This window comes from Manis javanica, chromosome 13 (genome assembly GCF_040802235.1).
Source record: "Manis javanica isolate MJ-LG chromosome 13, MJ_LKY, whole genome shotgun sequence".
Lineage (NCBI taxonomy): Eukaryota > Metazoa > Chordata > Mammalia > Pholidota > Manidae > Manis > Manis javanica.
Window position 1 is genome coordinate 57,993,857 of NC_133168.1, and position 22,485 is coordinate 58,016,341.

Consider the following 22,485-nt stretch of genomic DNA (forward strand, 5'->3'; position numbering starts at 1 on the left):
TAATGTCTTTATCTGCTTTTGGTATCAGCCTCAGATTAAGATGAAAATCCCTCTTCAATTTTCTGCAAGAATTTGTATAGGATTATTTTTTCTTCCTTAAATTTTGGAAGAATTCCCTGGTGAAGCATGTGAGCATGAAATTTTCTTTGTGAAAGATTTTTAATTACACATTCACTTAAAAATATAGTATTATTCAGATTACTTGCTTCTTCAGTGAGTTTTGGTTCATTTATGTCTTTCAAGGAATTTGGCCATTTCATCTGTTGTTGAATTTATTAGCACAAAATTCAAAATATTTTCTTATTTTCCTTTTATTACCTGTAGAATCTGTAGTGATATAACTTCTATCATTTATCATACTGGTAATTTACGTTTTATCTCATTTTTCTGATTAGTCTAGCTAATGGTTAATCACTTTTAAGATTTTATCCAAAAAATGTATCTTTTCTCTATTCATTTCCTGTTTTCTAAATTACACTGGATTCTTTCATGACCCTTATTTTTTTTCTTTTGTTTGCTTTAGGCTTAAATCATTAAAAAACAATTAAAATAACAAAAAAGATATAATTAATAAGTCAACAGAGATAAAATGGAATAAAAAATACTCAATACAAATGAAGGCAAAAAAGAGATAAAGAAAAACAAAAAAAAGATGCCAATAAAGAGAAACAAGTAATAGAAAGACAGGCTTAAGCCCAATCATATCAATAATTATGTTAAGAGGAAATAGCTTAAACAGTTTAACTAACAGGCAGAAATTATAAGGTTGTACCAAAAACTGAGGTAATTATATGCTACCTATAAGAAATACCCTTTAAATATAAAAGCACAAACAGGTTTACATAAAAGGGTGGAAAAGGTTATGCTGTGGTAACACTAATCAAAAAGAAAATTGAAATGGCTGCATTAATATAAGACAAAATAGATTATCAAATCAGAGAATATATTTAGAAATAAATATGGTCATTTCATAATATGACCAGTTCATCTAGAGGATATACAAGTGCTAAACATTTATGTACCTAATAACAGACCTTGCAAATATATAAAGCAATATCTAATAGGACTGCTAGGAGAAATAGAGAAATGCACAGTTACAGTTGGGGATTAAATTTACCTCTACCAATACTTAATAGAACAAATAGAAGATTATGTAGGACATTGACTACTTGAACACTATCAACCAAGTTGACCTAATTGATAGCTATAGAACACTCTTCCTAACAACAGCAGAATAGATGTTCTTTTTAAGTGCACAGGGAACATTTATCAAAATAAACCAATAAGCCATAGAACAAGACTCAATAAATTTAAAAGGATTTAGGCCATATAAAGTATCTTCTCTGACCACAGAGGAATTAAATCAGAAATCAATAGCAAAGAGATCTCTGGAAACTAAATAACAAACTTCTAATTACCCACAGGTCAGTGAAGAATTTAAAAGAAAAATTAGAAAGTATTTTAAATGGAACGAAAAGGAAAATACAACGTATCAAAATTTGTAAGATGCCACTAAAATAGTTTTTGTTGGGAAATTTATAGCACTAAATTCCTATATTAGAAAATAAGATTTCAAATCAATTTACTCAGTTTCAACCATAATAAACCAAAACAGGGCCTGGTGAACAAACGGCCCTTGGGCCAAATCAAGACCACTGCCTGTTTTTGTAGAATAAAGTTTTATTGGAACACAGGCCAGTTCCTTTTTATTCTAGGGGAGCATACATGCTACAATGGCAGACTTAAGTAGTTAGAGACTGTATGGCTCACAAAGGCTAAAATATTACATCTAGTTCTTTACATAAAATGTTTATTCATCCTTGTGTTTGAAATATTTTCACCATTATTTCTTCAAATATTTTTTTCTACTTCCTACTTTGGAGATTTAAATCACATGTAAATTAGGTGACTTGGAATTACAGCTCCCTAATATTTTTTTAAAGTTCCTTTAATCTCAATGCTTCCTTTGTGAAGTTTCTATTGCTATTTCTATGAGTTTGCAATCTTACTCATTGTATTTTTTTCTGAAAGATTATAGCTTTCATCTCTTAAACTTCGATTATGCCTCTATATAATTTATTCACATATTGAGTACACTTATAATGAATGTTTTAGTGGCCTTGTCTGCTAATTCTAACATCTGCATCAGCTCTGAGTTTGTTTCACTGGATCGTTCCCCTTGCTTTGTCATACTTTCCTTCTTTACATGTCTGTTTATCTTTGATTGAGTGCTGGACATTGCAATTTTTACCTTCCTGGGTGCTGGGTATTTTTGTATTCCTAAAAGTATTCTTTGAATTTCTTCTCAAATGAAGCTTAGTAACGTGAAAACAGTTTGCTTCTTTTTGGTCTTTCTTTTAAGATCTGTTAGTCAGACCCGGGTAGCATTTACTCTGGGGTTAATTATTCCCTATTACTTAATCAAGACCCTCTGAATTTACTCATACCCTATGTATTGTAAGATTTTTCTAGTCTGTTTTATGGGAAAAGACACTATTTACAGCCCAGTATGAACACTGGGATCCATTTGCTCTAATCCTTTCATATGGTTCTTTCCCCAACAACAAGTAGTTTTCTAACACGTATAGTCTGTGATCTGGACTCTGTTGAATACTTGAGGGAGATACTCTGAAAGTTTCCAAGAACTTTTCTCTGTTCATCACTTTCTTCTCCAGTACCCTGTTCTGTGAACTCTAGTGACCTTGACCTCCTTGGACTTTCAACTCAGGGAGTTCAACAAGTCCCACCCAACTTTCCTCACCCTGTGCCACTACCTGACATCTCTCTCAAGACAGTAACCTGATATAATCATATAATTCACTTTTTTTTTAACCATCTCTTAGGGATCCCTGTCCTTTGTTGCCTAATGTCCAATGTCTTGAAAGATCTTGCATTGTATATTTTACCCAGTTTTCTGTTTTTGTTTTCACTAAGTATAGCAAATCTGTTTCCTGTCACTCTATCTTGTTCCAGACAGTGTATCTGTTATTTCTTATTCATTACTCTCTGCTCCAGAAATTCTCTCATTTGCCTTTATACCTCTTCAAATGCATTACCTGTACCAATACAGTAGTTCATGTAAATTCTGAATATGCAGAGAAAGGTAGAACTTTCTCTGCTATAGTCTAGTCTTGATACTCCCAAGAGTGCAGCATAAGAACACATTTCTTTTCATCAGTTTCGTTACACTGTGGCCTGCCAATGTGCATGGGAAAAGTAAGAATCCCAAGTATTCTTTACTTCTTTAGCTATTAGTTATGCCCCATCTTGTGTTTGTGCAATTATTTATATTTTTTATTTCTAGTTGCTGAATTTTAATTTATTTTTAAAGCTCAATTTCACTTAGTTTGATTCTAACCAGGACTCACTAATTCATAGTAGAGAGCAGAATTTAGAAGCTACCTAGAACAGAGGGCTAGAGGAAGGATCAGAGAGAATATCAGATTCTTAGCAATAGACTTTAGGAAAGATCAATCAAGTTTACAATGTGGAGGGAACATATGATGGCTGTAATCACCAAAGAAAGAAAGAAAAGTGAAACAAAACTATCAACTAATAAAGACTTGGCTGATCTGAGCACTCCAAGTAGCTTAGGAAAATACCTCACTTTTGGTCTGGGTTGTGGACCTGGAATATACTAGTCAGCAGAATCTGAAACAAAGACCTAGAGAGTTCCTGGGCTAAGAGTGAAGTGATAAAGAATTGCTAGAAAGAACCGTTGACGTTTTGAACCTGTGCCAGGAGGACTGCAGAAATGTGAAGACTGTAGTTGAGATTTTCTACTTTTAATCTTTGATGACAATCTCAGTGTTATTCAACTGGACTAAAATTTATTTGTATATTTGAAATTACTGTTTATAATGGTTGGCAATAGACAAAGTTAGAGGAATATATGACACTGGCAAAGAGGAAGTAGGGAGAGGATAAATCCTGGCATATGGTCTAATGGAAGTTATTCTTTCTATTAATCTGCACAATATCAATACAAAGTTGACTCATGAACAAGCAATATCAAGTAGGGACTTACCTAGTGGCAGATAACAGTCTCTATTGGACTGTTCAGTGATTTGGAGGCAAGCATTTTACCTCTTTGGGAGAGGGATATCAGTTTTTATTATAACTACACCTGAGAAAGTCAGGTTTAGAGAGTAATGGTGACTGGAGTGTTCTAGATTTTAGCAGAGGTCGGAGTACTGTTTTAAGAAAAAAATGAGAGGAGCTTCTTTTGTTCCTGAGATGCCCTATTTCTCTTTGTTTTTGCTTTTTCATTACTTCTTGTAATTTTTGTTTATTTTTCTGTCCAAAAATTTAAATATTTTATGTGTCTTCTTTTATTCTTTCTCTTTCTTTTTAAGATTTATTTATTTTTATATCGTATTCCTTGTCCCATCTATCTCCATCCAATAACATACTACTTACCACCTTTGCAGATAATGCCCTTATGGAAGCAAAGAGGATTTTGGACATGCAGAGAAGGAGAAGAGAGAATAGGCTGTGAACAAGTCTGCCTTTGCTGCAGTAACCCATATGTATTTCATGGGATGGGGAGACATTTCTGTAGTGGTTGGTTAGGCTTAACCATGATGGGGCCATTGAAAAGAATAGTAAACAGGAGGCGGAAGGAAAAAAGCTGTGCTTGCTGCAGAGTAGTTTCCTTTTCTTACTCATGCAGCAGAAATATGAGACCACAATTGTTAACTCAGTGACCTTATATTTTGAGTCATGGTCTCCACCAACTTTGGAAGTTTTCCTTCCCACATGCCCACAGCAAACTTCTCCCACCCGTCTCTGTGAGTTAAAATGGACATGGGTAGCAAACATTTGATATTCTCAACCAATACAGAATCTAACAGAATTCAGTTCAACAAACATGCATCAAGTGCCTACTATGCACAAGGCACTGTTAAGGAATGGTGAAGTTTAAAGTTGCACAAGCCATAGTCTTGTATTTTCAGGAGCTATAATCCAGATAAGCACAAAAAAGGCATACTGAAGGTGGCCAAAAAAAAGAGAGCAATAAAGTACAGTGGAAACCTAGAGGAATGAGATATTCTGGCTGTGAGATAGAGGGAGACTGCATGGAGGAGCTGGAATGTCATTTAGATTCTAAACAGTAACAAAAATTGAGGCAGGGAATATTATGTAAAAGCCCAGAGATAAGAAAATGCAGAGGACATTTATAAAGTGATGGGAAAGTGATGGAACTGAAAGGACATTTCAGGTGAGAATATGAAACATGCTGGGATCTACACTAAATAGCTTGGACTTTGTTCTGTAGACAAGAGGCAATCATTGTTGGACTTTAAATAGGCATGCTGACATGATATAACCTTTCATACAGATAACTACACTGGTAGCTGTATAATGAGGGATTGGAGAGAGTGGAGGCAGGGAAACCAATCAGAAAATAGGAGAAGGAATAAGAGCCAATTCTTGGCAAGAGGTGCAGTAGAACACATGGGTACCTGGATGATATGACTTAGAATTCTGGACTGACAAGCCATGACCTTGGGGGCAGTTTGTTACTTCATGTTTCAGTTTCCTCCTTTGTAAATCAAGGATCAGAGCAGTAGTTATTTCATTGGGTTGTAAAGATTAAATGATCTTGGGGTTTGTGTCTAGCAAATACTCACTAATGTTATGTATTGTTAGTAAGGCACTGGTAAGAAGAGACAATAAGGAGTGGATTTGAAAGTTATTGTACTATATAATTATGTCATTATTTATATTGGAGTTATTTTCAGCTGTTTGCCTATTAAACATAATTCTGTCATTTAGTAAGCAAAGCAAGAAATCAAGTTGTTACCATAGCACTTATTATATTTTATTTATTTCTTGTGACTAATTTCTCCTAGGAAATGTCTCAGGCTTTGAGATAATATATGAGATTTCTCCTGACATATATTAGTGTTAAAAAGGAGCTCAAAAATGTAATAGGGCCATTTGAACTATGTAGTTAGTTTTAATTGATATCTCATTGTCTATCTCTATTACATATCTACCTATCATAGGTATATTTATTTATTTACACTTTCTCACACTGCACGTAACCTATGAGAAGTTAAAGATCCTAAGGTCCTCTGTAGACATAACCATGCACCTTCATACCTGTTCGAGGCATGGAAAGCTACCTTAATTAAAGATACAAATGATAGCCCCACTGATCTCTGCACTGCTTTTCTTTCCTTCCTTCTGTTCTGCCTTCACTACTTAAATCATTGCTGCAGAGCGCCTCTCCTAGAGAAATCACCCAGAAGCAGGGAGAGGGGCTGGAGAAGGCTCTATTGCCAGTCGCCCTGCATGTTGCCTGGGAAAAATGCATAAAGCCAAACGAGGCTGACAAGAGAAAACAAAGAAGCAGCTCTCTCTGACTGACCAGGAAAAGAGGGAAAATAGAGGGAGATAAGCAATTCTCTTTTACTGTTTCCTGTGCCGTCTGAAGTGGACTTATCTATGGTCTAGACCACACTGAAAATGTGAAGGTCAAGATAACAGAGGCAGCTGCAGTCAACTTCAAACTGTAGCATATTTATCTTGATCTACTTTGGGTTCCAGTAAAAATCCAGAACCTAAGAAAGGAGCTATAGGCAAATGTCAGTGGGATGGCAAAATAGCCAAAGTGCCTCTATGGGAAGAAGAGGAGCGTTGGGGTGTTCTTGGGGCTCATGGTCTCCTTGGCTCTTCCTCTGGGTACCTTTGACTTTCCTGTTTCAGGAGCCTCACTCAGCAATAGGCAGCTGGCTGTGTCCTTTCCCACCTCTGACAGAGGGTGAGGTTGAAGGAGTAGAGACCTGAATATGCTCTGGACTCAGGTGAGTCAATGGCAGAGAAGCAGCACTCATGGGATTGCAGATGTGGCCTCTGCTGCTGTCTCCCAGCTCTGCTGAGGAGTGTTCATCAGAAAGAGTAACTCACATGGGGGCTTTTAAAAACAAATGTAAAAAAACAAAACAAAACAAAACAAAAAAAGGAAACTAAATAAATAAACAAACGTAGAAGAATATTTACTGACAGGAAAATTTATTCACAAAATGTTGTTAACTGCAAAAGCATGTAATAAATATTGTGTACAGTATGATCTCTACTTGTGAGCTAAACCAAATTAATTGTAAACATCACACATGTGCATTGGGAGATTTATCCCAGTTTAACCACGGACACCTCTGGTGGGGAGGGAATTTGGGGTTTGCCACATAATTTTTTTTTCTTCTTTCAATTGAAGTCATTTTTAGTTTTCAAAATAAGAAAGACACTCACCCCAAATTCCCCAGCAGTCAACTGGCAGAGCCTCTGCAGCTACTCGTTGGAAGCTGGTTGACATAAATGTGAAGTGATCTGGGGAATAACAGTCATCATTTCCTTTTTGTTTTCTATTGTGTCTCTTCATTTTCTGCACAGGAAGCACGGAGCAGCAATCTTTTCCTTTCCTAACAAGGATCCTGGAGTGTTGGTGACTGAACAATCTAGAAAAGGAGAGGTTGCAGAGACCCTCTACCCACACCTCCATGGTCCATGTGGCAATCGGCTTCCTGCACAAACCACCACTCCCCCGGCTTCCTGCCAGCCTCCTTTTAGCAGGGGACCAAACATGGGCTGAACTCCTAACGCCTGGAGAAATGCCTCTTCCCTACCAAGTCCCCAGAAGCATTGGATGGGGGAGCAGGGGAGTTGCTGGAAGAATCTGCCTTTAATACGTGTCAGGTTCCATCCTAACCACTTTCAGTCAGCAATGTCAGGGTAAGGTCAATTCCAGGATTTTCCATTCCTTGGCCTTCTGTGACCAACAGCCCATGTCCATGTTGTGATAACTTTTTCTTCACCAAGATGACTTTTAAACCGACAACAAGAGCAACGGTTACACTTACACAAGAGAAGGTGAGGCAATTTCAGGCAGGTTCCCGCGCTGGCTTGTCAACAGCCATTGTCTGGGCGCCTTCTGGAGAAGGAAAGGAGCAGCAGGCCACCGTGCAATGTGCACGACGGTGACGGGGGTGGGGCTGGTCAAAGCCCGAAAAAAAAGTGCACTGGGATGAAGTGTGGAAACTCTAAAATTTCACTGATTAACCACTGATGAAATAACAGAGGTCTATTTTTCTCTCTCAGGGACCCCTTTTTCACAATCTGAATGTGAAAACTAAGAAACCCAATTTGCCTACGCTTTCCACTGAGCTGACTGTGTGTGAGGTGCTGCCGTTTGAGGGTGCAGGCAGCCTGCACTCTCTTTTCCGAAGGACCTGGTGTACAGCAAGTGCCCTGCCACCTTCTCTCTCCTTGAGGAGGTTGTCAGGAGCACAACAGTGAATTCTTTCATTCCTGCCATTTGTTTTAAGGAGGTATAAGGGCGTTAGTTTTTTCGGTCTCACCTTCCTCACCTCCCGCACCAGCAGGGCTCCTCCCCGCCCCATTATCTTTAGGAGGCACATTTCCATGTCAAAGACCTCTGGGGAGAAAAAGCGGCTTTTTCTTTCACCCCCTGCCTTGTTTGTTCAGGATTCGCCTTAACTCCGTCCTTCCCAGCCTTGCTCCACATTAGCAAAAGCAAGGAGTAGAACCTTATTTAGAAATCAAAACCATGGAAAAAAACAGCTTCTTTCTGTGAAAGATAAGAACAGTTTAATTGCCCTTGAAAATATCAACTTGGTGTAAGAAAGATCACTATCTCGTGTAGTAAACTAGAAATAAGGGTCAGTCTGCAGTGAAACTGTAGGTTTCCTTAAGAAAAATAGAAGTGCTTAGACATCACAGCTAGGTAAATCCACAGCAGGCTAATTCAGAAGAATTTCAAGGGGGAGTGGGTACAGTTTAACTTGTTCTGCATGTCCTGATGTGCCCATTTGGTAGAACTAATGGGTAATTCAGTTGGACCCAAAGAAGGCTCTCCATGTTCCTACTATGTTCCTACTCTTCTGGGTCTGGAGAACCTTGAAATCCATTACTGCTCCTGCCCTTTTGACAGATTCTTGGGAATCCAAATCCACTTATTTCCTGTCAGTTGCCAACATGTAGGGCTTCACTTGGGAGTAGTTCTCTGGGGTTTTCATCAGTGTGCTCTTTGGACCCAAGTAAGACACTTTCCTGAGGAAAGCTCCCACACTGGACGTGTACCACTAGGGACCCAGGCTCACTAGCTCTTATCTGACACCAGAGCAGACACCCCATTGGGCTTTGGGGAGCAGTTCACCCCTCTGGGAATTCCCATACTAAAAGGTAGTCTTAGAACCAGAGGAAAAGTCAAAAGTTTATGGTTCCTGTTCTTTCTCATGTCCCAGAACTTGCCCCGTCCCCTTCCACGCTAGACTTCACTCATACTGAAATACTACGAGTTCTTGAACAGGCTTGTTCTTCTCTTCCTCCAGATATTTCATAAAATATCTCTTTTCTTTGGAATGTTCTTCCCCCCTTTGTTCCTGGTTAACTTCCACTTAGTTAACTGTCATACCCAGTTAACTCCTGAGTCTTTGAAAACTCTGTTAGTTGTTCTTCCTATGTAATGCCACAACTGTCTGGGGGAACAAATAAAACAGTTATGGAGAAGAAGTACAGGTTTCAGAAAGCCTAATTACGTGTCTCTTTTAATGTGGTACTTGGAAGTCCTAATGACCTCTTCCTTCATTCTTAAAAAAGTTGACCCATGTCCTTATGAAACTAGAACAAGAATCTAGGCCTGAAAGCAATGTCTGTACTAGTAGGATTATTATAGGATTTTTATGTGCTCCATATATAAGCCAGTTGAGTAGACATAGGAAGGGATTCTCAATGGAAGGGTCAACCTAACATGTTTATTTCCAAAGATACCTAGGAGATCTACAGAAGTACACAAAACCTTGGTTTTAAAGTAGTTTACAATCTAGCAGTGGGATATGTCACTTACATTTAATTTTCTATTGCTGTGTAACAAAGTACTCACACACATAGCAGCTTAACACAACAACCATTTATTAGCTTGAGACAGGGACCGTGGATGTAGTCAGAATAGAGTGAGAGCCTCCGGAGTGGGCAGGGCAGGATATCTGTAGTCCGAGCAATGTAACTACATGCAAGGAAACCCCGCCTGCTAAAACTCAATGTTAAACATTGAGCTCTAGAATCATTCTTCAGTGAAATCACTTAATGTTCCCCAGATAAAGAAGGGTAGCACATGTTTTATTATGCTAATCATTTGTAACCATGTGTAACATTCACTTTAGCATGCTAAAAGGCCCAGGCCTGTGTGCTGTCTTTCCTCCTTCAGATCTGACGAGGTGATTCTGCAAACTGAGCAACTAACTTGGCATGCAGACCCCGCTGTAGACGCATAGTAAAGGGCAGGAAGAATTCCATCTTGAAGATAAGATTGCATTTTAACACCCAGGAAGTTCAAGAGGCAAGATTCTTTAGCAAGTAGACAATACCTCAGCCCACCTTGGGGGCTGGGCAGGCAGCCTTTTTATATGCTCCCAAACCAAGGCGCTGGTGTCCCAGAGAGAAATCAAGGCAGGAAATTCCTTACAGTTAAGTTAATTTTTAATATTCAGGGATCACTTAACAAGTCCCCACCCCTAAGTTTTTTCATGTTCTCAAAAAGTCCTCAACTGCCTATAAAACCCCCTAGACAACACACCGCTAGGGACTCTCTTGTCCCCTCCTGGCATGAGCAGGGAGCTCTGTCCTTTCACTTTATCTCTAAATAAAAGCCTGTACCTTGCTCTCCTACCTTGACTGTTTGTGAAGCTCATTCTTCGGCTCCACAAACAAGAACCCCGGCATCAAGCTCACACTTCTTAGTTGAGCAGTCTGGGCACGGCTCAACTGTGTTCTCTGCTCGGGTTCCTACACTCCAGGTGTTGTCTGTGGTGAGTTCTTATTTGGATACTTGGAGTCCCCTCCCAAGCGCTCTCAGTTCCAGGCATTGTAGGATTAAAGTTCCTATTTTCTTGCAGTCTGCTTGGGACTCTTCTCAGCTCTGAGAGGCCACTCTCAGGTCCTTGTCACATTCCACCACCCCTGCCCCCTCCAATCTTCAAAGCCAGAATCAGAGATGCCCCTTGGGTCAAATCCCTCTCAGATTTCAAGTCTCTCTCACCAGGAAGAGCCCTGTCCCTTTTATGGTCTTAGTGATGAGGGCAGGTTGATCAACCGTGACACAGAATATGACCTGCATATGGGGGTGATATTCCACTATATCCACAGGTCCTTCTGACACTGAAGCAGCAGAACAAGATAGCTCCCTTGAACAATATAATATATTACATGGCTACACAGTAGGGAGAGACACTTACTGTATGTGCTTAGCAGATGTTCAGTTAGTATTTGTTAGTATGTGGGAAAATACATACAGCCTGAGAGCACATAATGTTTTGAACTGCAGTAATCTGAATAAACTCCATTAGTCATATAAGAAAGCACTTTTGATCCACATGTGGGTACAGATGGTCCCTGACTTATGATGGTTTGACTTTGATTTTCTGAGTTGACAAGGGTGAAAAAGTGATACACATTCAGTAGCAATTGTACTTTGAATTTTGAATTTGGATCTTTTCCTAGGCTAGTGGTACGGGGTATGATTATCTCTGAGGATGCTGGGCAGCTGTGGGGAATTGCAGCTCCGAGTCAACCAATGTCACAAAAATAAACAACTGATACATTGACAACCATTCGGCACCCATACAACCATTCTATTTTTCACTTCTGGTACAATATTCAGTAAATTACATGAGATAGTCAACACTTTATGGTAAAATAGGCTTTGTGTTAGATAATTTTGTACAACTGTAGGTTAATGTAAGTGCACATTTAAGGTAGATTAGGCTATGCTGTGACGTTCAGCAGGTTAGGTGTATGTATTAAATGCACATTTGACTTGTGATATTTTCAAAGTGTGATGGGTATATTGAGATGTAACCCATGGTAAGCTAAAAAAGATCCACAGTTTGATTGTCAAGTTTCTGGGTATGAGAAAGTGAATTTCAAAAAGCAGCATCATGGGAAGGTTGGTCTAGGTAAAGGGGTTTCACACATCTAGGTTTTTTGAGCCATTCTGGGGGAAGGAGCCAGAAGGCCTGAGTTATGGGGCAAAGCCCAGTCAGGAACCACAGCAGATACCTTGGGATCAAAGGCAGGAACAGAGGATTAGACACAAGCTGCCCAGTGTTTTCCTTAATCACTGAGGTGCTTGAAAGGGTTCACTTATTTTCATGGGTTACCAACTAATGTGCAAATAAGCTGGTAGCTAATGAGATAGAACTACCCAGACTGGAGTGTGACATGCAGTTGTGTTATATTTTCTGGTGTCTAATAGGAGACTGAAATGTGGTTTTTGAAAGTGTTTTACTGGAATCACTCAGTAAAAACAACACCAGAGGTGCTTAACTCCTCCATTTGAAGCAACTTCAGAACTTTATGGACAGATCTATTTAGAGCTGATCCCATTCCTGTTTCACAAATGTAAGTAAGTTGAAGTATTCTGAAAGAAATTGACTTGCCCAAGGTCTTAATAAATCAGCTGAAGGGCAGGAAATTTAATGCAATGTCCCTAAGTAGTTTTTAAATTTCTGAAGTGAAATGAGGAAGCTATGTTGATATTCTGAATTGATGTCTGCATTTCTCAGTTGGATATTCATTTTATACATTTCATTAAAAATTCTGTTGCTGCTTTCAATATTCTCTAGGACTGAAATCTTTGTATCCATGTCTTATGCAGACAATCTGGATATTGTATAAAGCAACATAGCTGTTAAAGCCTAACAGAATGAGGATGCACATTTGGAGATTTTTCATGTTTGAATATTTTTATTTAATTGCTAAATACAAATTGAATTATTTGACTGAAATGATCAGGCTGGTTAGTTCAATGTTATGCAAGTATTGGGAACTTCCTCTGCAGTTCTTGGGAAAGAATATTCAAGACATTGTTACTTCTTATAGAAAGTCCAGTCCTAAGCACTCCACAGCAGGTTTAGAAACCCTTGGCCACTGCTTACCACACTCTTAGCTGTTAAAGGAGAAGTCAGTAGAGGAGGATGACTTATATAACCGAAGGAAATGCAAGTGTCCTAGTAATATTTCAGTTTACTCTGGTTAAAGTTTTAATGCAGAGTAAACAAAGTTGCATCTTGTTATATAAAAAGGAAAGGATGGGTGCAGGGAAGGACTTGGCAGTCTATGGCCTGTATGGGGTAACATGAAGTTTTTACAAAGTTTTTCTCACTCTAAGGCTGGTGGTTAATTCCCATTGGAATATCACTTATGTGGATGCTTGGAGATGTTTGGGTAAGGCGAATTCCATCACACTTATACAACAGGAATGTATTTGGGGAACAACATCCTAAAAGCTAACTGTAAGTGACATGGATATTGCAATGTTTGCGAGGTGAGCTCTTGAACTATGAATGTGTCTGTTTTTATAGCAAATTACTATTTCACTAGAACATTTTGGATGTTTTCCTACATTAAGTAGGAAAAACAGAGCACTTTAAAATGGTGAGTTTTAAATTAGGAAACAACAGAAAAGTATCTAGAGGGGCGGAATCTGCCAAAGGAAACCCACAAACCACAAGCTCAGACATTGTTACCGTATGGACTGAAGGAGACAAAATGCTCATTCCCTTTCCCTCACAAGGGCATCTTTCAGCTTGATGATAAATAGTATTGACATATAAAACCTGGGGCACTAAAAATGTATCGATTCTTTATTCCTAGTTTTTGTTTTCCTTCCTTGTCTATTACAATCGATGTGAAAAATGAGAATTAAGCATGACCCCAATTATTGGAAATCAGAGGCTAGATCTGAAGAAAGACTCAAACTTGGTAGCTTTTGTTACCTTTTTTGCTTTTAGCATGAGGAGTAAGAGTTATCCAAAGAATGCAAATACAACCAAACAAGTCTCTCCCTGCTCAGAAAATTAAATGCATATATGAGAGCATCAATGGTCACTATCGCCACTTCAGAAAATGCATTAGAACTGTGCTGGCATCATGTCCGGTTTTTAAGGCTGTTGGTGGGGGAAGGAGGAATTGAGACAAACTGTACGCAGTTCTCTTTTACCTTCTTAATCATCTACCACATATGTAATGGTTGGGTGAATAAAGTGAGAAAATTGTTCCATCTCAACAGTTACACATTCCAGGCACAGTATCCTGGAACCAAAAAGTACTAAAATTTAGAGCATTTCCTCAATGTTCTAGAGAACATGTACAACACAACTGCTGCTTACAGAAATCTTTGTGAAATTATCATACACGAGAGATGTTTTGCATATTATGAAGATGTATGACTTGTACCAGATGCACCCTTTGTGTGGAATGCTCTGCTCTGATTGACATACAGCTATTTTCTTCTTGTAATGTGGTTATCAGTTTATATGTCATCACCTTAGAGAGGACTTTTCTGACCACTCTACCCAGTCTCTCTATAAGACATGTTTTATTTTTATCAGTGCACTAGCCACTGCCTGTGATTTTCTCTTTTACTTTGTATTTTGTTTGTGGTTTGTCTCACTGCCTCTCACCTGAAGATACATGGAAGTGATGACTTTGTCAGTCTGCTTCGTTATTTCCCTGTGTCTGAAACATGGCAAGACAATGATAGGTTCTCAACAAAGACTTGTTGAATGAAAGAATGAGTAAATGGATGCACAATACAATATAAATATATTTTGCTAGCATTCTTGGTTTGCCAGAGGAAGTTATTCAGTCTTTTAATCTGCCTCTCATATGCTATGTTCACCAGTAATGTTAAAATGCATACTGTTATCAGTGGGTATGTGTTTACATCAGGATTTTTCTGAGCTTGGAAAGGCTGTCTCTAAGAGGGAAATAAGATTATCAGAGAATTTACTTTCAAGATAAACAAGCAATGGATAAAAACTGAGAAAGGAGGTTACTTTAAAAAAAGACAGAATGGCTCCTAGGCCTATAAAATTTAATTGGTAACAAATATAATTGTATTACCATGTCTTAAAAAAAAAAAAGAAAAGACAAAAGCACTGGTTAGTCATGAAAACAAAAAAAAAGTCTTGGATGCCAGTTTGTCAGTGCCGGTCCACACCCCCAAGTACTGTGCATCCTGGGTGAGGGATCCTAGGCTCGGTTCTGCAAGATGGTTTCATCTGGCTATCTCAGCCTGATGCCATTAAATATTTGCTTCTCTCTCTCTCTCTTTGTTCTGCTTCCCAGGCCCCTGAGCAAATTTTGCAATGTAATTTGGCTTTCCATAGGAGTACACCTGCAACCAGAGATGAACCAGCAGTATGGACTTGAAGTCCTTCAGTCCCTGGGATCGCTGTTGCTCGACACATTTAATAAATTGTCATCAGGTTTAGTTATCTATCATGTGAGGTTGGTAATTGTGAGTTGTCCCTGAAAGAGATGTGCTGACTATTCATGTATCTGAGCCTTCGCGCTTCCCATGATGTTCTGGGCTCTGAGAAATTCCACTAGGAGGATGCACGAAGACCTTGTGAGGCGGCCCAATGCTGAGCCAAACATTTCACTTGAATTTTTGAATTAATGTCCATCTACTATCAATTAAACTGATTAGTTACTTAACTGAGTGCAATGTCTTGAATCTTTCTGTCCCTAAGGGATGAATGTATGCAAAATCCAAGTCATCATCCTTATCTCTCTCCACACAAGAGAGGGGTAAAGAAATTTGGGGAACAAATAGAGGAATTCATGTTGCATACTCATTCTTCCTTGTAGAGCCTCTATTGGGATAGGTCTTAACATGGGGATAAAAGGGAAAGTGTGATTTTTTTCTCTTCAGGGGACACCTCCCCTCTCCCTGAAGCTGAGCTGAAACTCAAGCTGCCTACCTCCACATTCATAGCCAATTCCTCAGTGGGGGCTCTGGGCTGGGGTCCACTGCTCAGGAGCCCAGATGGAGTGCAAAGAACCCCTCTTCCAGCCTCTGACTATGTTTGGCAACATATAAATATGACCAGACTTGGCAAAAGGGTCAGTTCGGTGACTTGTGTCTCGGCATCTCCAGTCTCTGCTTTCAGTCTTTTTCGCGTGATAGCATCCTCCTGATTTCAACTACTGCTCTTCTAGCCATTTATATTTAATCAAATCGCATTCACATTAATGCCTACCTCTTCCAAATTACAAAGAATATTTCAAAGTATTCTTTTTCTTCAATTTTATCACAGGAACTAAAAAGCAAGTGATAAGGAAGGGGGGACTGGTGTCACTTCTTTGTGTCTAAAATCATACTGTGTTTTACTATAAGTTAAAGAAAGACAGCAGATCTGGTGTCTTCCGTAAAGGCTATAGAGTAAAGCAGTTAAGAATATTGGCTTGAAGTCAGGAAAAGTTGGATGCAAAGCCTTGTTTTGCCATTCACAAGCTGTTTGATTTGGGACATGGTTTTTAGCCTTGGTTTTTCCATCCACTAAATGAATCATAATAACGATTTCAGAGCATGGTTGTGAAGATTAAATAACATAATGAATTTAGGGCTTAGCATGGTCCCTGGCTCATAACAACTAATGCACACTATAGCTATTATTCTATCATCTCTGCACTCACCTTACATTCCTTTCAGCTCTCCTCAGAAGGAAGAACTCTGCGTATAGTGGCCAGGGAGGACAACACCTGGGCCCAGAGAGACTTGCCTACAGGGCTGTGTCTTCGTGACCAAATGACCCTCTGCTCTTGCATCCTTGCTTTTTGCTCTTCTCAGAGCCTTCCACTGCACCTGCACTTCCCATCTTTAAAGATCTAGAAGCCTTTTCACTGTGCCTTATCTCTTTTTTTGTATCCATTCCATCCTGAAGCTAATACAGTAATTCTTCTGCTGACACCCACTTGATTTAGTCAGAGAGGCAATGGGATCACGGGCCAGAGTTTCGACACACTTGAGGCTCTAGCCTGGAGTTTGGGGACAGACCCCAGGAGGCATTGTGCAAGGACTGTTCTGATGAAGGGCAGAGTCTGGCAATGCGAGAGTGGAGATGAGGGTAGGATGGGAACCCAAGAAATGTCAGTCCTTGCTGCTGGGGGCTGGGGGTAAGAATCAGAGAACCCCAGTTGCCAGATGACAGAGACCGCACTGCCATTTTCTCTGTGTCTACAGCACCGGGTTCAACACTGGATAGGCCCCCTGTGTAGTTGGATAGTAATTACTGGGGTGGGGTGGGGAAAATCTAGGGACTTTACTGTTGAAATTGTGTGCAATTGGAAAACTTGATTTGCCTCAATACTGATTACAGCTTCTTTAAAAGGAGCTTCAAAACTACATATTTACTTTGCCTATGTGAAAATTAGATATTAAATTTGTATCAGATTAACTCTGTCGTAAATTTTTTTGATTGCAATAACTAACTCTATATGTGCTTATGATGCATTTATACCATATGAGGATTAATTTACAGAAAGTCTTTCTCAGGTATAATCATGCCTTACAAGCTCAGACTTCATAGAACATACCACATTGGTTTATTCATAAATTTAAAAAGGAAAAAAGAAGAGAAAGCACACTGCTCAAAAGTAAAGGGAAAGCATGGGTGGCCAGAATGAGAACAGTCAGTGGAGAACTTTATGCAGAATCCACTTCTGGGAAGTGAAGAATATGAGACATTTGGAGAAAGCCAGTGACTGCACAGAAGGGGAGCTGGGTGGACAGAAGTGGACACTGAGGGGCAGCGTCATGTGGCCAGTAGGCATCTCAAACCATTTTTCCCTTCTTAACAGAAAGGTAATTTCATTTAAATCCTACTAAATAAAGATGGATTTCCATGGCACCCTATTCATGCCCTAAGTGAATTTTAAATATTAAAAATACACATGTTTTTTCTTATCAGATAGTCAAAGGATGAATAAAAATTAAACTTTGGAATTAACTTTCTATTCAAATAACATTTGCCCTGATTTTCCCCAAATACTTGTTTGTAAGCATAGTTTGAGTGTCACTGAATTTTTCTTTTCTAGTTAATAGCAGAACTTCCAGTATCTAATCACCTACCAAGCTCTGCACATTAAATTTTTTTTTAATAGCTCTGAAATGTTTTGTCTTAGGACAAGCTCACCAGAAGGACCTCTCAGGGTAAAGAAGTATGTGTAGGTGACTTCTTAGGGCAAGTGCTTCCAGGAAGAGTAGGTAAAGGGACAAAAGAAGTAAGACAGGGAAGCGTGTGTTTTCAGCCTGATACAATGGAGAACTTTGAAGTGTAACTTATGCCTTAAAATTTGTCTCAAGCAGACTCAAGCAACTAGGCTTTTATATTTTATATTTTATAACCACTGGCTAAGAACTGAGGGATTTGAGGTGTTAGTAATGATGGGGGTGCTGGTGTGTGGAAAGCGAACTTTTAGTTGCTTTGAGATCTTTCTGCCTGTAGGCAAAGCCCCTCCAGTGGCCAAATAATGTCTCCAAAGGAGAAGCAGAGCTAAGGGGGGATGTGGGCGTTCAAGCCCAAGCCCAGCTGGAGGGGGTGAGGGCACAGAAAATGCTGCCAAGGATGATAGGGGACCTGGGTGTGCACAGGCAGTGTCCATGACCTCTTTATGATTCCCTCTGCCCCCATCTTTAGTTCCTGAGCCTATGATTATTTCTCTTCTGGATTACGCAATAGGTTCCTAACCTATATTCTCTGATTCACGCAGGTCTCCTCCAATAAATTCTTGTTTACTGGAGGTCAATGATCGTTCTAAATTGCAAATCTGGTAGTTCTAGGCCAGTGCTTAAAACCCTTCAGTTATTGCCTGAAGTCCAAGCTCCTCAGTGGGGCTTGCCTGATGCTCTTAATCTGACCCCTAAACCCAGATCCTTGGGTTGCAGTCACATAGCCAGCTGGTAGTATTTGCTGCTCTCAGATCTCTGAGATTTCGTAAACAATACCCACTGCCTGGAAAGACCTTTGCCCACCTCCTTGTTTGGCTCACTTACTCTCCTTGGAAGATCCAGCCACTGCTCACGACTTCCCACTACACCCAGCCCTCACACTATTTCAATATTCGCCACATTCTATATTCTCCCCAGACATAAGCCTCTTTAAGATGGTCCTGTGCCCTTTTCATCCCTGCATCCCATCATCCTTGGGTTCTAATAGATGATAAGGTAAAATGAAAGCAGAGTGGCGATCTGTCTTTGCAGGTATCTGCAGAATGAATGTGGTGTGCAGGCTTTAAGAGCCTCATTCTTTATGTGTTAGATCACAGGAATGATCTGGCGAAAGGCTGATCACATGTATGTGCCTGATTGTGGACTTGACGTACATTGTCATGTGTAGCCCTCTTGCATGAGGGCTGCAGTGGATGTTATTATCAAAGCCTCAGATGATGCTGAGGACTCTTGAGATCAGAGAGACCCATTCTTTTCCAAGATTTTCAGGCTTCCTGATGATTCTACCTTTCAGAAAAAAACATAGCTTCCATGTTCAATTAGACCTACATCTACACTGAAAGAGGGAGAGGTATTTAAGACAATTAAACATATAATTTGAAGTTTTTGGACTTTAGGCAAATACCTGGCACTGTGCTAGGTGTCAAGTGTGCAAAGATGAATAAAACGTGGAACCTGACTGTTACAGATTGTATTCCACTCCTCCCCACCCTTACCCACCCCCTGAATTCATATGTTGAAGTCCTAACTCTCAGTTCCTTATTTGGAGATAGGGTCATTGCAGGTAGAATTAGTTAAGGTGAGATCATACTGGAGTAGAGTAGGTCCTTCATCCAATATGACTGGTGCCCTTATAAAAAAATGTCATATGAAGAGACAGACATGCCCACAGGGAGAGTGGTGTGTGAACATGAAGGCAGAGATAGGTGTGAGGCATCTATAAGCCAAGGAACACCAAAAGTTGCTAGCAAGCCACTAAAAAGTAAGCAGTTTGCATGGAATGGATTCTCACAGCTTTCCTTAAAGGATCAACCCTGCTGACACCACAGTCTCAGACTTATAGCTTCAAGAACTATGAGACAATAAGTTTCCATGGTTTAAGCCACTCAATCTGTAGTAATTTGTTATGATAGCCCTAGCAAACCAATCCATGAACTCCATCAATTTAAGAGACAGATGTAAAAATAGTATGTTACAATGTGATGAGACCAATAGTAGAGATAAGTACAAGATACAGAAGCAGCCCAGAGAAGGGAGGGGTTGGCTGTGAGTTTTGTGGAGGTGTGTACAGGTAGGGGCTGCTGGTCCAGGGATGGTTGCCTAGTGGAGGGGTTGCTTGAGCTACGTTCCGAAAGACAAAGATGATTAAGACTGACCTCTCTCTATGGCAGTTACAGCATTTCACAGATAAAGCCAACTACAGTGCAATATTACCCCCATTTCCTTTTAATAATTTTTTGTTAGAGCTGTGCAGAGAGGGTGTATCAGATAGGGAAGCAAGCAGGTGTCTTTGGGGCCTGACAGTAGCCTCCAGTAAACAGCCTGTAATCTTGTACCAATGGTGTCATTCCATTCCCACTCTCCACCCCTTTGCAGTGCACCCTTTGTTGTTCCTTTTCTTTTTTTCCTTTTACTAAATTTGTTTACTACTCAGAAGAGAACAAGGAAGGAATAGGCGAGTTGCCCGGGGCAGATGGTGCAATGTTAATAGATGACACACAGAAAGCAGAACTCCTCAGATCTTATCTTCCTTTTACATTCTCCACCAAGGCTTTTCAAACTGAACAGCACAGAGCAAAGATATTTAAGAGGGAATTGGAACACAAGTCAGTGGAAGAGATAGTAAGGGAACCATTGGTTGATTTAAATGATTTCATTTCATGTCAGTGAAATGATGAATTCATTTCAACCAAATGAAGTATACCCAAATAATGAAAGAACTTGCAGAAATGATGAATGAACCACTGAGGAGATTATTTTTTTCTTTTTCTTTTGTTTCTGTTTCTTTTAAAAAATTCTGGATAATATACAATGTGCCCGAAGCCTGGAGAATGGCAAGTGTTGCTTTTATATTTAGAAAAATATAAAAGATGAACTCACAGAAAATACAAGTTCATAGTGATTGTCTGCAAATATTTTTGTTGTTTTATTTTACCTATCCACATACAAATATGCAAAAAAGAAGGGAGGAAGAAAGGGGCAGAGAGAAACAAAGGAGAGTTTGACAGGGAAATATAGAAGGAGAATAGGACAGTAAGACTAAGAAGAGAGGATAAGAAGTTCATTAGATTTATGAAAATTACCTTAAGTTTACAAAGCACACAACTCAATTTGCCTATCATTGTGACCTCAATAATTCTGCAAAATTTTAAGAGGTTATTAAATCAACATCATGTATACCTTGACAATTAAAGGAGATGGTTAATAAAGACTAAATAAAATTAATTAAGAAAAAAATTCATGCTAAACTTTGAGCTTCTATCCTTCCTAATTTTCTTTGCCTTGTCATTTCTCATTTCCCCAGAGAGCAAGCAGTCCACTCTCATGTCACCAATGACAGAGCACCACCCTTACCTAAGAGAACATGATGATCTCCATGTTTCATGCACTGTTCCCCAGAGCGAATCCTACTGGTTTGTGTTCCCTGTCACTCCTGAGCTGATTTTATACTCTCCCAAGTTCATCATCCTGGTATCTCCTTCCCTTGCTTTGCCTCCTCTCAGTACCCATAAATCCTGAGCTTCTGCATTATCCATTTTCTCTTTGTTCCTGTTCTGAGAATGTTGCGAGCACTTTTGCCCTTCCAAGAACTGGTTTTGGGCTTGTTTTCGTGGTTGATTCCTTTTAGGGTCTCTATCCTTGATTGGTGGGTAAGGCCAGCAAACCTCTGAGAAGTCCACCCTCCGCTGAAGGCTGCATGGACTACCCCTGTTTCTGAGTCTCATGTTCTTCTTCCCATTGGCATTGTTCTTCCTCTTTCTGTAACTATGTTGTTGTTATTTCTTTATTCTATACTAATTGGATGCTAATTCATTGAAACTTTATTGTCCTAGAGTTAAAAACTTCAGAGTAAGACCCAGATTTTTATTTCTTAAAAAATATAAATCCAATAGTCTTCCTCTCTTTTTTCAAACCTTCTAAATGTTTTTCATAACACAGAATAAAATCTCAACTCTATCATGACCTGCAAATATCAGCTTAATGTGGCCACAGCCTGCCTCTGTTCTTAAATAAACCAAGCTCCTTCCTGCCTCAGGCCTTTTGTAACTTGCTTGCTCTTTTCTTTCAGATCTTCTTTCTTTTCTCTCACTTTCATTTCTGGATCTTTCTCTCCATGCAAGTTTCAGCTGATATTTCATCTCTTGGGAGAAACCTTCATGACTCCTTTGTCTAAATCAACCTCTTCTTCCTTGCCAGCCAGTCTCTGTCAATATTGTTCTTTTTTGGTTTTCTTAGCACTTATACTCTCTAGAATTACCATGTATATTTATTTGGTTTCCTTGTTTATTTCTTTTCCTTTGACCCCCAGAAAGTAAGCTTCATGAAAGCAAGAACCCTATCCCCATGGACAGTTCCTAGTATATGATAGGTGTTCAATAAATATTTGAATGAATGAATAAATGCTTGCTCCATACTTACTGGCTACATGGCCATGAATTAATTGC

The 22,485-nt window shown here is 39.4% G+C and overlaps 2 long non-coding RNA genes across 3 annotated transcripts in view; both read left to right on the top strand.

Moving 5' to 3' along the window:
* LOC108397657 (uncharacterized) overlaps positions 1-9,692 on the top strand; it is a 58,861-nt gene extending 49,169 nt beyond the window's left edge. The window contains exons 4-5 of the long non-coding RNA XR_001853238.3: positions 6,715-6,812; positions 7,399-9,692. This is a non-coding gene — a long non-coding RNA (uncharacterized lncRNA). The remainder of the gene's footprint in view (positions 1-6,714; positions 6,813-7,398) is intronic.
* Positions 9,693-9,703: 11 nt separating this feature from the next.
* LOC108397656 (uncharacterized) overlaps positions 9,704-22,485 on the top strand; it is a 102,312-nt gene continuing 89,530 nt past the window's right edge. Inside the window, exons 1-2 of one of the 2 annotated variants that reach the window (XR_005062309.2) lie at positions 9,704-13,316; positions 15,154-15,525. This is a non-coding gene — a long non-coding RNA (uncharacterized lncRNA). Of the gene's footprint in view, positions 13,317-15,153; positions 15,526-22,485 lie in introns of those variants that run through there. The other variant, XR_012124280.1, reaches the window with a different exon arrangement.